This window comes from Corvus cornix, chromosome 21, assembly GCF_000738735.6.
Source record: "Corvus cornix cornix isolate S_Up_H32 chromosome 21, ASM73873v5, whole genome shotgun sequence".
Lineage (NCBI taxonomy): Eukaryota > Metazoa > Chordata > Aves > Passeriformes > Corvidae > Corvus > Corvus cornix.
The window spans coordinates 4,336,245-4,348,566 of NC_046350.1; positions in this window are offsets into that span (position 1 = coordinate 4,336,245).

Below are 12,322 nucleotides of genomic sequence, written 5' to 3' on the forward strand. Positions count from 1 at the left end.
TTCTTTTTTTCTTTTCAGAGCTGAATTCTTGGAACTCATACCATTTTCATTTAGCTATTTTTACCCGCCCTGCTCCTTCCTGTATCCATGGAGTTTCATCAAAACATTGAATTCCAGCCTCTAATGACATAACCTTCCCCTTTCCTTCCTGTTCTCATGTCACCTCTCATTTTCTCATCAGCTCCAAAGCCTTCTCTGATTTTTTTGACTTTCTCTACTTTGGACTTCTTATTTACTTTATGTACTTTGCATCAGCATTGTCCTCTATAGAGTAGAATATTAAGAAGTCACAAACTTCTGCATAAACAAGCAAACAAAGCTGCCTCAGCTGAGGAGAACACCTTCTCTTCTTCCCAACTCTAAGGAAAAATCTGACTTCAAACACACAGCTTTGTCTTGCATCAGTATCAAACTGGAACGATTTGACTCAAATCACTCTGTGAGTGTCTTCTCTGCTGGAGTGGGGATAAATCAGCTGCAGGACAGCTCAAGTGAAATGAAGAGAATGATTGCCATGTAAAGCTGAGACAAAGGGACTGTGACACGCAGCCAATAACTTCACTGCCTGTATTTACCCACTAAATGTGAGATAAAAATGCCATTCAATGTATGTCTCAAGTTACTTAATGGATTAACACTGCAAAATACCTGTCATAGTCTGGCTCTTTCCACATGGATCCTACACTTGTGTATTCCTGCACAGCAGAGAGCTCCAGTGCTGTGTGAGCTTGGAGGGTAAATGCAGGAACAGCAATCTGGCATGAACATTCCTTGTCTTAGGGAAAAAATCAATCTGCGAATGGAATTCATTTGCTGATTTGCAGGAACAATGAAGTCAAGCAACAAAACTTAGCAAACCATATTAAAAAGCATCTTCACAAGTATTTTTCCAGGCGACAGAGGTGTTTATGAACCAAAAAAAGAGGTGTAAACGTTACAATTGCTCCAGGGCAAATTTTAACTGGTTTCCCCTCCTTATTAGATTTCTCATTCATAAAAAATTGCTGGCTGACTTAGCAGTCACTGCACCATGTGGGATTTTAGGTGTTCCTAACCATCTGCATGCCTTTTTTCCATTTGTCTAAGTAATTTTCCATTTTCAGTATATTTGTCTTAATTTTATCTCTCTGTCTATATAATTAGAGTTATCTGGAACATCAAGACAAGTCCTTATCCCAGCAGAGGAATGGACAGTCTATTTGCTATCAGAAGCAAAGAACATAAGCTCTAAGCTATTCCAGACCCCACTGCCATTCTCTGCTGGCAATAAATAAAGTTCTTCATGCTATAAATCATGTTTGATCCTGACAGTTTTTCCTGATCTGAAGCCTGGAAGTTCAGAGTCCTTCCAAAGGGTGTCACTGAAGTTCCCAGCCAGGTTTGCTCTCAGAACATGACATTCTCAAATCCAGAGGAACAGCCCCAAGTGAATCAGTTTGAGCTCCACACTGACAATCTTCCAGGAATTGAAAGTCTCTGTATAAAACTGAATCCTGAAATGTGTCAGGTGCCCAAAATTTCCATCAAATTCCGTGGCTGAGCCATTGAGTGGGATTCAAGGATTAGAACATTAACTTGTGCAGAGTTACACCTATCCATAACTTCCCTATGGGAATGCCGTGCTGGAAGATTACAAGACTAAGTCAGCAGTTTCTCAGTTCCACAGTCTTATCTCCTGGTGCCCAGCTAAAGTCTTTTATCAACAGAAAACAGCTGGAAAGCTTTATACAAAAAGTTATGATCCTGCAAGATTCAGAATATTATTTGCACGATAAGCTGAGAAATTAGGTTTGAAGTCTTTCCTGTGTTTAAGCCTAAAAAGAAAAGCTTAGTACGATTCAGAAATGGCAAGTTCAGTCTCGTTACACACAGAAAATTAAGTCTGTTTGGATCCATGCAGATTATTTTGGGCTGGCCTACAGAAGCTCCATGGGGAACACATACAGGTTAAAGAAGACATGCAAACGAGAGGTGTGCGACACAGATTGGTGCTGCCTTTCATTTTTGCTCATAGCTAGAAGAGCTCCATGACTAACGATATCAATAATACTGTTTCTTTTAGATGTTCAGTCTTACCCACACTGGAGCTGTGTATGTTTAGAATTCACCTGCAGTTTATCCATATTTAATCTTTGTCATGCCTTCCTTCCCTTCTTACTCTACACAGATCATTGACATTTTGATCAGTTGCAATTACAGAGGCGTGTGGAATGATGGACTTGTAAAACTTCAGAACTGGATCCCTAGTTCTTGCCCAGGTTGGAAAGGCCATTTTTAGCATGTCAAATCACCATGACTTCCTTTATGAGAGCTGTACATGGGCCATACCAAGAGCTGTGTGGTACAAGAGGGAACAGTGGAGTGGGTCATGTTTAGCACCAGGAACAAGACAATTTTGTCATGACCTACTGTGTTACCTACCAAACCAAGTTTTCGTGCCATGTTTTCATTCCTTCTCATTACAAGGAGCTACTGCCTTAAATTGCCTCTGTGAAGAGAGACTCTTCTCCCTCAGCAGAAAAAACAATGAGGTCCTTAAAAGGGCTGCTTAGAAAAACTCAGCAAGTTCACAGAGATGCTTTGTCATTTCTGCTCATTGCCCAATGATTTTCCTTATATAATTGATTAATAAAGTCCATGAAATTTCTCTGGAGATAGGCCAGGCCACAGACCCTGTTCTCATTTTATTTTAGTTCCAGGAAAAGCAAGCAAGAAAAGATTGCTTCTAAAGAGCTTCAGCTACTATTGCTGACACTTGGTTCCCACAGACATCTGTCAATAATGGGGTGTCCAGGAGGTCTGTTCCTGGTGCCCAGGAGGTTGTTCCTGGTGTCCAGAGGTAGGCCACAAGCTGAGCTCCGTGCACTGGTCTCAGCCACCTGAGGGAATGCCCATCCAGATTTATTTTTAATGGATTTTGCTGCCACACTCTTTAAGCAAATAGGAGCATGCACTGTTTGTGCAATTTCAACATCTTACTTGAAAGCATTTCATGTGCACCTCAAGGCACTTCCTTCCACCTCCGTGTTTCCCTTCCTTTCCAGTGCTGTGCACTGGAATCCTGGCTTCCAAAGGCATCAGAAGTGCCCCTGAATCTGTCTAAACAAATACATGGGCAGTTAATCCAAACCAGAGCATTCCCATCTGTTGGATCTCCCCAAAGCTGACATTTGGTAATGACCATCACCTCCTAAGGGCAGACTGCACCTCCAAGTGAAGACAGTGCCAAGCACATTGTGATTTTCATTGCAAGATTTAACTTGGAAAGATCTGGTGACAATTCCTCAGTGGAAGTTAACAGCCAGTTGGAATCACTGTTAGCATGCCCGAAGGAGGGGGCAGGGAGGGAAATAAACCTAAATTAGCTGTGGTTTGTGAGCAAGGGAGGTCAGCTCTGAAAAAAATAACATGATCCCAGTGGGATAAACAGTACAGCAGATAAATCAGTAACTGGGCCAGTCATGAAATACAGGCCCTGCAAATATTTCACAGCCATGGAAGGGGAGCTAAGGAGCAAAACAATTGACTCGTTGGGCACCACATACTCAGAGGGGATGTACAGGCTCTGGAAAGGTGGCACTGCACAGGCATGCTGGTCAGCTAACTCCAAGGGATTGCTAAACTGGACACAGAACAGCCAACCACACAGAGTTATCCTCAGGATTTGTGTTAGTGCCTGAGCACTCAGAACTCAGCATCTCAGCAGAGGCTCTGTGGCTGATGCTCTGTAGTAAGCCAAAGGTTACCTACTTTATCTTCCAAAGTTCAGTTCTGTACTCACTAAACCCATGCCAATTGTCTTCACCAACATTTGAATTTTTAAGATGGTGTTTCACAGACACTGGATTTGGATAGCAAGCTATGCTCTTTGAAAAGCATGAAGATTTGCCTCAGATGATTTCAACTTAGTGCTCCCACGTATCACTCACTAGAAATGTGAAGTGCAGAAAGAAATCCAGCAGGTCAGTATGATCAGTAAGATTCTGAGAATTTTCTTCAAAAACAGAACCTTGAAAACATCATACACTCAAGCACATAAAGGAATCATTTTTATATACTTTTCATCACACTAAAGAGATTCAAAGACTCTTTCCTTCTTTATTTTCTTCACAAAAAATGAGTCACAGAACAGATAAAAACTAGCACATTTTCATAATGAAGAGCTGCTCTGACCTCTAGTTTATATTAATTGATGCAGGGAAAGAAGGGGAAAATTTCCAAAAAACATAAGAAAGTAGCAACTGTTCAGTGTAAGTAAGGAATCAGTTGAGCATTTAAAAAAAATCTAGAAGTGTTTAGGACATGGGCTTCAACATACAATCTGTTGTGAATGAGATCATACAATCAACACAAACTACCTGTTTTCCCCTATATTCCAGATCCTGAGCACAGGTCTGTGTCACCAGTCCAAAAGGTCTGAGCTGTTCTGGGTGAGTGTTTCATGCCACATGGCTCCAACACAAGTGCACAGCATCAAGTGACCCACCTCTAGATCAGGATGGCTGAGCACAAAATGCCCTGTGGGAATGGGCTGTGGCTCACACCACCAGAACTCTGCACAAGGTCAGTGGTGTGTCCATGCACCACGAAGCTGCAGAGCCCAGGAACCTCTCCCTGAGATGGAGAGTACCAGCACTCCCATCTCTTTCTGTCCCTCTTGCAGGAGTTTGCAGTTTGGAAGCCACTCTGCTTATTGGCCATTTCCTGTTGACAGGAGTAGGCAGGAGAGGGGAAACATCTGTAGGCGTTGCTGTAACTTAAAGGCTTTCCCTGCACAGCCTGGAAAGACAGAACTGCTTCCCATGTGCCTTAAATCAGCGGAAACCTCTGGTGCCAACCTGCTCAGCTCTTAGTGGAGGATGAGGTCTGAGCCGCCACAGACATCCTACAATATTCCATAAAATTGTTTAAGTGTTGGAAACAGGAAAAGTGCCAATTCACTGAAAGAACAGTGAAGGGGGTTCTAAGAAGGAAAGGCAAGTTGGACCATTTCCACCAACAGTACTGAGGTTATTTAGCACCTCAGTAAAGAAGTACCTGTAGAATATCCCGTGTAACCTCCACCCAAGGGCTTCAACAAGTCCTCCACAGGGTTTCAGAGCCTTTAGAAAAGTTACACTGTACTGACAAACTGAGGCAAGAGAAAGGAATGAAGCGATTCTCTCAAAAAACAGAGGAGGTCTGGAGAGAAGCACCAATTTCCTGTGCTTTTAACCAGTCATGAGGGCTCTGCCTCATCAAGCCCACGCAGGTGATGGAAACTCATCAGAACCAAGGATCATTAGGCAAGACAGAGGATACAAGGCTGCTCCGACACCTTCACCCAGCAGCTCACTCAAGCCACAACTCAGAACAGGAAGCTTCAGTCAGACTTTCAATTCCCACACCAAGCTAAATCAATCTAAATCAAATACATTTAAAAGAAAAAGCCTTGAATGGAAAAAAACCAGTCTCTTTATGCCACCCACTACCAGAAAGATTATTGTTCTTGCCTCAAAACTATTTCTGATTTGAAAGCTGCTTGAATTTAGAAATCCAGGGATTGGATTATTTTTTCTCTGTTTGAATTTCCACACAGGAAAATGGAGTAATTTGTACAGTTAGCTAAGCCAAAAAAACAGAAAAAAAAAAAAGAAAAGAGGCGGCGAGGAGGATGGCCACTGCTGGATTAGAATTAACTTATGCTGATAGAATGACACTGTTAAAAATCCCCCAGGAAGAAGCATTTTTAAAAGTCTTCGATCAGGCCTTATTTTCCTTTTTTTTCCTCTTTTTCATTCCATTCTCAAAAGCTTATTCCTCTGATCCGTAATAATTTTGGGACCAAGCCTTTGTTTCTTGACACCAAGTGCTGTTGGTGTTATTTTCGGCCCTGGAATTGCTGCAATGGATCCCATGCAGTGCCCGCGGTCCTTTCCCTGACACTGGCCACAAAAAGCTGCTTCCCACAAAACTTTAAGACACTTCAAGAGGAACCAATCCAAAAAAAAGAAGTCTGTCCTTCACCACCAAGAGTTAAAAGGGTTCTCTTGTTTCCTCTCTGCTGTATTTCATTTTAAAGATCATTACTGTAACAAATCCGGGGGGTTTGGAGCCATACAAGTATCCCATCATTCCTGAATCCTTCCACACTCTCAGCTGCACAGCCAGCAGTACAGAGTTAAAAATATAGATATAAATATATGTATTTATGCTTCACGGTACATGTTACAAGCTCAAGTCTGTGCCTCCACACAGAAAAGAGCTGAAGCAGGGTCTGCCTCTGCTCTCTCCTTTTCCCTGTGCGTCTGTTGCCAGTGAAGGATATCAGACATGACAGCCCTGGAGTCTGCAGTCCTTTGTCTCCACAAAAGGTCCAGTTCTGACAGTGGGAGAGTGGGACTTCATTGGGACACTCTTTCAGCAGTATATTTCAATCAACAATGCCTTGAGAAACTTCCAGGAATCACCAGCAAAAGTCAGGAATGAGCAATATTGAGGCTAACTAGCCAGTCAAGGTTCTCTCCTTCTGAGAGCTCTTTCTGAGAACTACCAAGGAAACCAATTAAGATCAATTGCGTTCGTCATTTCGGCCGGAACACATCGGGGACCACGTCCCTGTTTGTTTATGGGCCACTTGAAAATAACCCTATGGAAAACAACCAGTGAGTTGCTATTGGCACGGACTGGATTTGAAATGCAATCAAAGTTTCTGGTTTCCTTAGCAGAGTCTGTGAGCAAAGCACAGCAGCCCCCCCACGAGCAAGCTCACAGAGCTGGGGGAAGGAAAGGGTTACCCCGTGCACCATAAATGTCACCAAAATATGCTGGGCACTCCACTCCCCAGAGGGATTTTATTAGTATTTTCCACTTGCAGCAATGCCACAAATACCCAGGAGTCAGAAAAAGAAATGGAAGCAGTTGTGAAATTGTCCTGTCTACTTTTACCATCCACATGGAAAAACACACAAAAAGACTGACAGGCATACACTGGGAAAAAAACCCAGATGACGCCCTTAAACTTCTTTTTTTCACAGTTTTTATGGAGACAGAGAACATCCTGAATGTCTAAACTGTCCAGAAGCACTGTCCCTTTAAAGTCAGAATGTGACTTTTTTTCACCCACAAGAAAAAGTGCAGTTTCCCAGGTTCTTACTGGAAACATTTCTTGGGAAAATATCCATTTCCAAAGCGTTGTTTTTACACTTTTGGTTCACTGGTTGTTTGACTCTTGTAATGCTTTAGTAGTGTTTTTACTCCATGAATGTTTGTAATAACTTAATCCATCCTATTTCCTACAGTATCTCCTTTTAAGGATAATTATATCAATATGCTTCTGACATTTTGTAATCCAAAAAACTTATTTTTTCTAGATTTCTTTTTCTCAGTTGGGTGATTCAAAACAAGACTTAATGGTATGCTCCTGGCCCCCATGATTTCTGGAAAAGCTTTTGCACAATAAAACTCAATGAATAACCCAGAAATCCCATTAGAAACACGGATAATTGTAGCATTTTGTTAACTTCTCACAGCTTTCTTTTCTAATAAGAGAGTTCAAGGTTAGCTACATTTTCCAAAACAAAAATCTCATGCATTTATTTTATGTTCGCCTGCCCTAAGAAACTTTGCTTTGCTTTGTTTTTGGGGTTTTTTTCTCAAAAAGAGCTGCAAAGGGATGTGTTCTGTAACAAGCTAAAAGATATACCCATAATTAAATTCTCTTACTCATAGCCTTGAATAAGGGCCCCAACCATATCTATTTACAACAGGAAATACCCAAGAACCTAAGCAGATTTAATAGGCTTACACAAGTCTTTTTCTAAAGCTACTTGTGGCCTTCTGCAGATGACATTGCTCAATTCTTCCCAAACTTCTGGGCTATTTTGCCACAGTCAAGCCTCAAAAGTTTTCACACATTATTGGAATTCAGGAATTAGCATGCTTTATGATACCACAGCCTGGTTTGGGCATTATGAGTTTATCACTTCAGGGTTTGGCTCTCCCTGTCTCCACTCAGGTCTCCTCTGCTGCCTTTTCTGATGCTCCACTTAGCACATAAACTAGCAATGGACATTTCTGCAAATTATTACATTTAATGACAGTGATATCTAATCTTGTCCAACAAGATCAGGCCTTTATTGTCTCGAGAACAGCCCTGCCCCTCGTCCTGGTGCCGATGAACTGGGAGTGCTGCAGGGCTGAAACGACTCAGGGCTGGGTGAAAGGCTCAGGGCGACTGACAGGTCTCTCAAAGCAAAGATCAGACTTCATCGTACTTTTCTGCCTCCACATCAAGTTAAGAGACAGCATTGCAGCCTAACTCAAAACATCTGGCTTGAGGGCAGTATGAGCTTTTACTGCTCCTCAGACTCCAGACACAGTCTCAGACAGTCAAGCTGAATTTTGGTAGCCTGGCAGCCACTGTTCCCTCAAAGGTCCTCTGCTTAATACTGAGGGAGGAAAGGGCTAATGCTGCTTCTTAGCTGTTCATAAAGGAAACCAGAAGATCCCTTGATAAGATGTTATCTTCTTTCCTTCCTCTCACTGTATTCACTGTTCAACAGGGGAATTTAAGTTTTGTCTTCCCTGTCCCATAGAGCAATCAGAGGCTCTAAAGGGGCCCTCTGGCACTCCAGACCAGACTGTTACCCACTAAATCTCTTTTCTCTGAAACATTAGAGATACTTCTCTAACACATCCAATATGTATCTGATGAAAATTGTTACCAGAATGTTTCAATCTCATAAGTTACAGAAAGAAGCCAACTGACAGCACTTGACAACATGGAGCACGATGCCAGAATGCAAACCAATAAAGTTCCTTCTTCTTGAATGTGACAAAATGCTTATTTTAAGCATACTGAGACAATAAAGTGCTGATTAACAGGCAGCATGTTCTTCAATGAAACGTATGAATGTGTAGTCTTGTGCTAAATACAGAAGATGCTGAAGGTATGTGATGATGAGTGTGAGAACAGCTCCCCGTCAACATATTGAAATTTAGCTCTAAACCAACTCACTAAGAGAGTGTCTTCAGCTACAGGGAGGACTGACCCAGTGACAGGGACAGTTTTTGTGAACTCACTAAGCATAAATGCACGTGTAAGGTTTATTTCTCAACAGCTTAGCACTGTCTCAGACACATCCACGTCTGTAGCCATGTCTTTGCTGCCTTACCCTGGTACAAAGGGGTGTATTGACTCTCCAGGGACTGCCAGGGAGGGATTACTTTAGCCTGAGCTAGAAACTACAATACTTTCTTCGTAAGTAGCCTAATCACATGTTAACACTGTGTTCTGCAGAAATTAATAGAGATAAGGCTGAAAATAATACTCACCCACGGAGTCTAAAAATAAGCACCGAAATTTCCCCTCCTCGTTTCTTTCTGCTTTGTGTTTCCCCTCAGGTGATGACACCATTCTCCTCTCCAGCTCTCCTGAAATGTATCGTGAGCATCATGGTTACAGACTGTTCTGGGGAACAGTTTCTTCATGTAGGGCCAGAGTTTGGGGATGTACTGTGTGAGGCAAATCAAGGGTTATCGTTTTGGGATGTACCGCGTGAGGCAAATCAAAATCTTACCAGACCAGAATAACCAACAGAAGGCACTGGTTTAACATGGTCTCCAAGAATCAGATACCTAGAAACTTGTTTGAATATGTATAAATTAGGTGGGAAGCCTAGTCACAAGAGTGAGATGAACTAATTACAATAAACGGGGTGTTTTCAGCTGCACTACCATGAAGAAATACACTCCTTCAGAGTATTTTTGGTGTGACAGACTCTGTTTAGTTTTAGTCCTGCAGCTCAGCCCATTTCAGACTTCCAAAAACAAGTCCTCTAAAACACCAAAAGCTTATTGAATATTGATTGTTTTAGACCACGCAATTTAATGCAGCCTTGATTCGTGTAAACACAGGAATTTTGAGAGCACAACATCCTTAAAATCAGTAAAAGGGCAGTAATTATCAGGGGCACTGCAGAAAGTACTCGCAGTTCCCACTAGGCGGACAAGCTTCCCAACAAAAGGACAAATGGAGAGGAAGCCAAATGACACTACCCAAAAACGGGGAGTAACAACCCCAGTTTTGGGGCAGTTTGGTACGTACTTCTCTGGCATTGCCATGTCCTCATGCATATACATTATGAACTATTTAATTCTCAAAAAAAAAATCTTATGAGGCAAGGAAAATAAGTTTCCATCTCCCAGATGAAAAAAAGTGAGGTCAGTAGGTGTGAATACAGATGGAGCTGGCTCTAGAAGTGGCATGAAAAAAAATGGAGTTCTAGGGGTTGCGCTCCAGACTTGCTACTTTTGTGGTATTGAATTTAGAGAATCTGGTGAAGGGAAGGGAGAAGAATCAGTTTTTCATGACACATTGTGTCTATCTGCATGCAGACCCTGCCATAAGGTGTCCCCAGCCCGGGTGACTGGAGCGGGGAGCCCCGGGGGTGATTCCCCACAGCCACAGTGTCCTGCTGCCAGATGCATGCTCCATTACATTCTTCTAGTCCTGAAGGAAAAACACTTTGAATTCAGTAATATGTAGTATTCCTGTTAATGTGAGGCAGGAGACTGGCAACACGCCACTCGCAGAGCCCAGCAATGGAAAAAGCAGAGAGCGAGCTCAGCCTCACAATGTGAAGCAGACAGACCTATTGTGAGCTGTCTCCATCCTTGGGGCTGGATGCTCCAGGCTGATTTATGAGCACAATATTTACAACTAACACACATGAAATGCATTATGAGGAGAAATAAATCTCCTAGCATGCACGGAGAGCAGCTAAGATAAAAGAATGCATATGGTAAACTAGGTGACTGTTTGTCATTAAGTGTGGTACTGAAGCCAGAGCACGTCCCTGGGGCAGGGGAGGCTCAGGATTTGCACTGGAGTTTATCAATACTCTGGAAAACACAAGCCATTAGGCAGAGACTTTCAGAAAGATGCCCCAGCTTTTTATTTCTTTCTAGTGAACTCAAAGCTGATGAAAGACACTGTGTTGGAAGCCCTCGGGAGTAAAACAGGGCTTGAAAGGAAGATCAGTCTTATGTCTATGCAAAGACCCAGTGAACAGGCCAGAGTTCAGCTCCCAGGGCTTGTGTTATCACAGGCAATATCCCTAATTTTTGTGCACCTGTGTTCCATCTCATAAACAGGTATCAGTATGAAATTAGGCAAGAAAGGGCTACTTTAAGGCAGAGGGCATGTCATAATTTAGTATTCTGACTTACTGCACCACACTACAGGCAGTAGAAATTCCCTGAATTAATTCCTAAATTAAATCATCACTGAACAGGTAAACGTTTCAGAAAAACAACCATCCCTTACTAAATAATGAGACCAGCAAATGAGGATGTCAATTCTAGTTTCCTCTGTAATTGCAAAACCCAAACCCCACTCCCAGAAACACTGACGACAATTCCCTGCTGATCCCTGCTGTCCTTTGAACCCTGCAGCGAGCAGGCTCCTCCAAATCTCATTTGGCTGGAGAGGTAATAGGAGGCAGCTCTCACTTAAATGCATCTATATTTGACATTTCTGCCTACAAAGCTGCACTGGTCATAGATTGCATCTCATCATGTCCAGCCAACCCAATTAGGCCCAAACAGCTTCTTGGAAGGACCTGGATTCATCTCATCCCTTGATACTGAGGTTTGATGGTGCCAATATTTTTGCAGCTCTGTGTGATGTTGCCTCTTGCCTGGTGGGATGTGGCTTTAAGTTAAACAACTCATTTTCTGCAGGGTACAGCACAGTCACGGAGAGCTGTGAGGCTGCTGCTTTTCCTCAGAGTGCTCTGATAAAACATCTGATTCCAGTATGGGAGGATAGACTCATAAAAACAGGCTAATGATGGAACCAGACTGTGGTACAAACCAGAGCAAGCACTTCAGCTAACTGAACATGCTTCCTGTCCTCAGCCAGCACCACAACATCTTGGTTTAGCTACCACACATCTCCCTCAGAGCACTTCCCACTGATCAAAAGGGAACAACCAAAAATTTCTACGAGAGCAGGACAGTTGGATTGAAGGAACAGCAAAATGGATTTGGAGAGCAGGAGAGGATTTGTTGGGGAAAATCCTCCAAAATCAGTCCAATTCCAAACTGTCTCATGAAAGGAACAGTAGCATGAAGTTACCCTTTGTTAACAGCAGTTTTGGGATGTGGCAGGAAGGCATCAGCTTTCTTTTGCTGAAGTTGACTGAATGGGTTTGACTGACAGCTGCTGGGAGCTGCAGAGTGACAGCAGAGGCAGGCACACCCCTGTTCAGCACCTCTGACTGGGTGTTGCAGCTCTGTCACAACAAGGGACCTTCCAGGCAGAGCAACCTCTCACACT